The sequence below is a fragment of the Lathyrus oleraceus genome, chromosome 7, assembly GCF_024323335.1.
Source record: "Lathyrus oleraceus cultivar Zhongwan6 chromosome 7, CAAS_Psat_ZW6_1.0, whole genome shotgun sequence".
NCBI lineage: Eukaryota > Viridiplantae > Streptophyta > Magnoliopsida > Fabales > Fabaceae > Lathyrus > Lathyrus oleraceus.
The window spans coordinates 363,358,701-363,367,039 of record NC_066585.1 but is presented as its reverse complement, the minus strand read 5'-3'; the positions used below and the strand labels follow the sequence as shown (position 1 = coordinate 363,367,039).

At 26.2% G+C, this 8,339-nt stretch overlaps 1 long non-coding RNA gene across 1 annotated transcript; it reads right to left on the bottom strand.

The window, feature by feature from the left end:
• Positions 1 to 3,638: 3,638 nt before the first annotated feature.
• Positions 3,639 to 5,439, bottom strand: LOC127108503 (uncharacterized). The gene is made up of 2 exons (XR_007796052.1): positions 5,291 to 5,439; positions 3,639 to 3,870 (listed from the first exon to the last, which is right to left on the bottom strand). It is a non-coding gene; the product is annotated as an uncharacterized LOC127108503 (long non-coding RNA).
• Between the last annotated feature and the right edge of the window lie 2,900 nt (positions 5,440 to 8,339).

The window sequence follows — 8,339 nt, the reverse complement described above, 5'->3', positions numbered from 1 at the left end:
AGGCTACCGTGTTAAACAAATAAATCAAGTAGCTAAGTAATATATGTATGTATATGTCATTTTAATTAAAAGAATTGCATTTTGAGTGTTTAAACCCATGTTTTAATGTTTAACTCAAACTTTTCTCTTTTTCCATGTATCCATCTACTAGGTTTCGTGTTTCTAATAAAAGTTATTCTACGTTATTTTCACAATTTCTTTTGTTTTTCATAATTTCCACCATTTTTGTCTATATAAACTTTCATTTTCATTATTAGTTTTTTCAATGTCATTTTTTTTAAAAAATAAAAATTATGATATCAGTACATTATACTTTAAAATTTTAGTTTTAATAAAACTCAAATGTACATTACAACTTAAGTCAATAAAATTAATTATAATTTTTTTTTTTGCATATTCTCTTGTTTTAATGTATAAAGCATATATTTAATTTTAAAAAAGGTATAAAATAAGTAAATCATTCTACCAATGTTGATTTGGTGTAGTAAATATAGTCAGTCACTTTGAGAAGGCTACCGTGTTAAACAAATAAATCAAGTAGCTAAGTAATATGTGTATGTATATGTCATTTTATTTAAAAGACAGGCATTCTGTGTGTTTCAACCCATGTTTTAATGTTCAACTCAAACTTTGCTCTTTTTCCATGTATCCATCTAATAGGTTTCGTGTTTCTAATAAAAGTTATTCTGCGTTATTTTCACAATTTCTTTTGTTTTTCATAACTTTAACCATTTTTTTCTTTATAAACTTTCATTTTCTTTATTTCTTTTTAAGATTGTCATTTTTTGAAAAAAATAAGAATTATGATATCAATACATTATACTTTAAAATTTTAGATTTAATAAAACTCAAATGTACATTACAACTTAAGTCAATAAAATTAATTATAATTTTTTTTTTGCATATTCTCTTGTTTTAATGTTTAAAACATATATTTAGTTTTAAAAAAGGTATAAAATAAGCAAATCATTCTACCAATGTTGATTTGGTGTAGTAAACATAGTCAGTCACTTTGAGAAGGCTACCGTGCTAAACAAATAAATCAAGTCGCTAAGTAATATGTGTATGTATATGTCATTTTAATTAAAAGACATGCATTCTGAGTGTTTCAACCCATGTTTTAATGTTCTACTCAAACTTTGCTCTTTTTCCATGTACCCATCTAATAGGTTTCGTGTTTCTAATAAAAGTTATTCGGCGTTATTTTCACAATTTCTTTTGTTTTTCAGAATTTTAACCATTTTTGTCTATAGAAACTTTCATTTTCTTTATTTCTTTTGATCATTGTCATTTTTTTCGAAAAATAAAAATTATGATATGAGTACATTATACTTTAAAATTTTAGATTTAATAAAACTCAAATATACATTACAACTTAAGTCAATAAAATTAATTATATTTTTTTTGCATATTCTCTTGTTTTAATGTTTAAAGCATATATTTAATTTGTAAAAGGTATAAAATAAGCAAATCATTCTACTAATGTTGATTTGGTGTAGTAAATATAGTCAGTCACTTTGAGAAGGCTACCGTGTTAAACAAATAAATCAGGTAGCTAAGTAATATGTGTATGTATATGTCATTTTAACTAAAAGACATGCATTCTGATTGTTTAAACCCATGTATTAATGTTCAACTCAAACTTTGCTCTTTTTCCATGTATCCATCTACTAGGTTTCTAGTTTCTAATAAAAGTTATTCTACGTTATTTTCACAATTTCTTTTGTTTTTCATAACTTCCACCATTTTTGTCTATATAAACTTTCATTTTCTTTATTAGTTTTTTCAATGTCATTTTTTTTTTAAATAAAAATTATGATATCAGTACATTATACTTTAAAATTTTAGATTTAATAAAACTCAAATGTACATTAAGACTTAAGTCAATAAAATTAATTATAATTTTTTTTGCATATTCTCTTGTTTTAATGTTTAAAGCATATATTTAATTTTAAAAAAAGGTATAAAATAAGCAAATCATTCTACCAATGTGTATTTGGTGTAGTAAACATAGTCAGTAACTTTGAGAAGGCTACCGTGTTAAACAAATAAATCAAGTAGCTAAGTAATATATGTATGTATATGTCATTTTAATTAAAAGAATTGCATTTTGAGTGTTTAAACCCATGTTTTAATGTTTAACTCAAACTTTTCTCTTTTTCCATGTATCCATCTACTAGGTTTCGTGTTTCTAATAAAAGTTATTCTACGTTATTTTCACAATTTCTTTTGTTTTTCATAATTTCCACCATTTTTGTCTATATAAACTTTCATTTTCATTATTAGTTTTTTCAATGTCATTTTTTTAAAAAATAAAAATTATGATATCAGTACATTATACTTTAAAATTTTAGTTTTAATAAAACTCAAATGTACATTACAACTTAAGTCAATAAAATTAATTATAATTTTTTTTTTGCATATTCTCTTGTTTTAATGTATAAAGCATATATTTAATTTTAAAAAAGGTATAAAATAAGTAAATCATTCTACCAATGTTGATTTGGTGTAGTAAATATAGTCAGTCACTTTGAGAAGGCTACCGTGTTAAACAAATAAATCAAGTAGCTAAGTAATATGTGTATGTATATGTCATTTTATTTAAAAGACAGGCATTCTGTGTGTTTCAACCCATGTTTTAATGTTCAACTCAAACTTTGCTCTTTTTCCATGTATCCATCTAATAGGTTTCGTGTTTCTAATAAAAGTTATTCTGCGTTATTTTCACAATTTCTTTTGTTTTTCATAACTTTAACCATTTTTTTCTTTATAAACTTTCATTTTCTTTATTTCTTTTTAAGATTGTCATTTTTTGAAAAAAATAAGAATTATGATATCAATACATTATACTTTAAAATTTTAGATTTAATAAAACTCAAATGTACATTACAACTTAAGTCAATAAAATTAATTATAATTTTTTTTTGCATATTCTCTTGTTTTAATGTTTAAAACATATATTTAGTTTTAAAAAAGGTATAAAATAAGCAAATCATTCTACCAATGTTGATTTGGTGTAGTAAACATAGTCAGTCACTTTGAGAAGGCTACCGTGCTAAACAAATAAATCAAGTCGCTAAGTAATATGTGTATGTATATGTCATTTTAATTAAAAGACATGCATTCTGAGTGTTTCAACCCATGTTTTAATGTTCTACTCAAACTTTGCTCTTTTTCCATGTACCCATCTAATAGGTTTCGTGTTTCTAATAAAAGTTATTCGGCGTTATTTTCACAATTTCTTTTGTTTTTCAGAATTTTAACCATTTTTGTCTATAGAAACTTTCATTTTCTTTATTTCTTTTGATCATTGTCATTTTTTTCGAAAAATAAAAATTATGATATGAGTACATTATACTTTAAAATTTTAGATTTAATAAAACTCAAATATACATTACAACTTAAGTCAATAAAATTAATTATATTTTTTTTGCATATTCTCTTGTTTTAATGTTTAAAGCATATATTTAATTTTAAAAAAGGTATAAAATAAGTAAATCATTCTACCAATGTTGATTTGGTGTTGTAAATATAGTCAGTCACTTCTAGAAGGCAACCGTGTTAAACAAATAAATCAAGTAGCTAAGTAATATGTGTAACAACCCGTATAATATATATCTAGAATAATATCATACAAGTATTAAATTTTGGTACTGTCACAACATAAGTGCCTAATGGCATCAATATATATACATGTCCAAACTAAAAACATCAATGGAACATGTTATACAATAATGCCTAAACAATAAAAATCTAAGAACTATGTACAATATCTTCATTGCACACAACTCCACAGCGGAAGATCATAATGAACAGCAACCCTTGAAACATCCATAACAGTTTCTCTTAAATTCAACCTGTAAAGAATACCTGAAAAATAACAACAATAATAGGATGAGATAATAATCTCAGTGAGTTCTCCTATCCTATAGGTCCACTCGGCTCTACAGGGTATTCTAATCGACATTCAACTTATATCCAACTCAAGTCAACAAGGGAACGAAGACTTGAGCGATGGGGAAACTATCTCGCAATTGTATGGCAACATGCATCTGAGTTCTCATAACTCAACCATGATCATTATTCAGATCACGACGCATCAATTCCCGGACGGACTTACGTCTAAGCCAGGCCCGGTTCATGCATGCTCGTATGATTCGACTTTCGCGGTGGATATCGGGTCCTCTATGAGGCTTAATCCCCAGTTCAAGCGACCGTCACCCGTATGGGACTCTAAACCACCTAGGGTATCTTTCACCGTATGGGCCTCTAACCCACATAGGTGTCCACCTTTCCCCCATGTCCGCCATGGTTGGGGCTCAAACCCAATTGAGGCTCGAATCATTGGTCCCACATCCCAATGCTTACACGTCTAAGCATACCAATAGAGATGTGTACCATCACAGAAAACACACATTCTGAATACATGATCGGTTTCGCAAATCATTGGTTCCACGAACCATAACAAAATTCATAAATCATAGCTGACTTCATTCACTATGATACACACATAATAACATGGCATGTTTAATAATCATAGGTGACTTCATTCAACATAGTAAACAAATAATAACATGGCATGTTCCATACAATGCGTCTCATTCTCAATCATGGCAACAATTCGTCCACGACCTCACATAAGCGTCGTACGAATGAATACCGTATTCTCATACATGTATCTCACATGTTCCATAACCTAGATTATCTTTCTAAGTTATTAATCAAGTTATTCTCCTAGGTTTCCTCACTCATCTTTGTAAGGTTTTTAATCATGTTATTTCACCTTCCACATAATAACAATATTTAATTTTCATCATAATAAAATTCATGGAATTTATAAATCACATAATATTTTATAACATGGAACAATAATAATAGCCCTTTACGTTATATTTCTAACGCATCCGTCCGTATCCAAAACGGAGACATACCACTCAATTAGTTCATTGATTTATCTTAATCAATATTTAGATTAATATTTATTCATTGCATAAGCATTCAACAACAACCTCTCTAGCCTAGTGGTAAGGCATGTACAGTTTCAAGGAGGTCTTGGGTTCAAATCCCCCTGGTGACATATTCTGTACCATTTTTATTTTCCTTAAATAACTCCTCTTTTGTTTTCCTTTCCATCTACCATTTTTAACTACCATTTTCACATAACACGATTTTTCAACACATAGCATGGATAGGGAGTATGCACACAACAAGTTTATCACAATTTACACAAATCCTAACCCCACAAATATAGATTATTTCCCCCAAATGCTAAAACTATCTAAGAACTCACCTAGTAGAAGAAGATGAAGATGGTGATGATGAAGATGATATGGTGGTGGTGGTGGTTCCTTCCTCTTCTTCTCCTCTTCTTCCACTTTCTCCTTTCTTCTTTTCCTCTTTCTTTTCTTTCCTTTCTTTTCTTCTTTCTGATATATCTTCTCTTCTTCTTACCCACTTTTCTTCTCTTTCTTTTTACACCACACAATTATATATATAATATCAAGTAATAATAAAATATCTCGCTTGATATTTTATCTTCCAGTACCAATTGACCAATTATTAATGTTACCAAAAATGTCCTCTCTTGTACTTATTAATATTGGTCTGTCTCTTTATTAATAATTAATCCCTTCAGAGTTCATTGGTTACTCTATTGGTTCCAATTGACAACACTTAGAGCACATAGGAGGTCCAATTGTTACAAATGACAAAAGATATAGTACACAAAAATTCAATTGATCTCAACTGACAACTAATTGAGCATTTAAAGGAATATGGGATATTACAATATGTGTATGTATATGTCATTTTAACTAAAAGACATGCATTCTGATTGTTTAAACCCATGTTTTAATGTTCAACTCAAACTTTGCTCTTTTTCCAGGTATCCATCTACTAGGTTTCGTGTTTCTAATAAAAGTTATTCTACGTTATTTTCACAATTTCTTTTGTTTTTCATAACTTCCACCATTTTTGTCTATATAAACTTTCATTTTCTTTATTAGTTTTTTCAATGTCATTTTTTTTAAAATAAAAATTATGATATCAGTACATTATACTTTAAAATTTTAGATTTAATAAAACTCAAATGTACATTAAGACTTAAGTCAATAAAATTAATTATATTTTTTTTTGCATATTCTCTTGTTTTAATGTTTAAAGCATATATTTAATTTTAAAAAAGGTATAAATAAGCAAATCATTCTACCAATGTTTATTTGGTGTAGTAAACATAGTCAGTAACTTTGAGAAGGCTACCGTGTTAAACAAATAAATCAAGTAGCTAAGTAATATGTGTATGTATATGTAATTTTAATTAAAAGACAGGCATTCTGAGTGTTTCAACCCATGTTTTAATGTTCAACTCAAATTTGCTCTTTTCCCATGTATCCATCTAATAGGTTTCGTGTTTCTAATAAAAGTTATTTTGCGTTATTTTCACAATTTCTTTTGTTTTTCAGAATTTTAACCATTTTTGTCTATATAAACTTTCATTTTCTTTATATCTTTTGATCATTGTCATTTTTTTCAAAAAATAATAATTATGATATGAGTACATTATACTTTAAAATTTTAGATTAAATAAAACTCAAATATACATTACAACTTAAGTCAATAAAATTAATTATATTTTTTTTGCATATTCTCTTGTTTTAATGTTTAAAGCATATATTTAATTTTAAAAAAGGTATAAAATAAGTAAATCATTCTACCAATGTTGATTTGGTCTAGTAAATATAGTCAGTCACTTCTAAAAGGCAACCGTGTTAAACAAATAAATCAAGTAGCTAAGTAATATATGTATGTATATGTCATTTTAATTAAAAGACATGCATTCTGAGTGTTTAAACCCATGTTTTAATGTTTAACTCAAACTTTGCTCTTTTTCCATGTATCCATCTACTAGGTTTCGTGTTTCTAATAAAAGTTATTCTACGTTATTTTCACAATTTCTTTTGTTTTTCATAACTTCCACCATTTTTGTAATATAAACTTTCATTTTCTTTATTAGTTTTTTCAATGTCATTTTTTTAAAAAAATAAAAATTATGATATCAGTACATTATACTTTAAAATTTTAGTTTTAATAAAACTCAAATGTACATTACAACTTAAAACAATAAAATTAATTATAATTTTTTTTCGCATATTCTCTTGTTTTAATGTATAAAGCATATATTTAATTTAAAAAAGGTATAAAATAAGTAAATCATTCTACCAATGTTGATTTGGTTTGTAAATATAGTCAGTCACTTTGAGAAGGCTACCGTGTTAAACAAATAAATCAAGTAGCTAAGTAATATGTGTATGTATATGTCATTTTAATTAAAAGAGAGGCATTCTGAGTGTTTCAACCCATGTTTTAATGTTTAACTCAAACTTTGCTCTTTTTCCATGTATCCATCTAATAGGTTTCGTCTTTCTAATAAAAGTTATTCTGCGTTATTTTCATAATTTCTTTTGTTTTTCATAACTTTAACCATTTTTTTCTATATAAACTTTCATTTTCTTTATTTCTTTTTAAGATTGTTATTTTTTGAAAAAACTAAGAATTATGATATCAATACATTATACTTTAAAATTTTAGATTTAATAAAACTCAAATGTACATTACAACTTAAGTCAATAAAATTAATTATAATTTTTTTTGCATATTCTCTTGTTTTAATGTTTAAAACATATATTTAATTTTAAAAAAGGTATAAAATAAGCAATTCATTCTACCAATGTTGATTTGATGTAATAAACATAGTCAGTCACTTTGAGAAGGCTACCGTGTTAAACAAATAAATCAAGTAGCTAAGTAATATGTGTATGTATATGTCATTTTAATTAAAAGACACGCATTCTGAGTGTTTCAACCCATGTTTTAATGTTTAACTCAAACTTTGCTCTTTTTCCATGTATCCATCTAATAGGTTTCGTCTTTCTAATAAAAGTTATTCTGCGTTATTTTCATAATTTCTTTTGTTTTTCATAACTTTAACCATTTTTTTCTATATAAACTTTCATTTTCTTTATTTCTTTTTAAGATTGTTATTTTTTGAAAAAACTAAGAATTATGATATCAATACATTATACTTTAAAATTTTAGATTTAATAGAACTCAAATGTACATTACAACTTAAGTCAATAAAATTAATTATAATTTTTTTTGCATATTCTCTTGTTTTAATGTTTAAAACATATATTTAATTTTAAAAAAGGTATAAAATAAGCAATTATTTCTACCAATGTTGATTTGATGTAGTAAACATAGTCAGTCACTTTGAGAAGGCTACCGTGTTAAATAAATAAATCAAGTAGCTAAGTAATATGTGTATGTATATGTCATTTTAA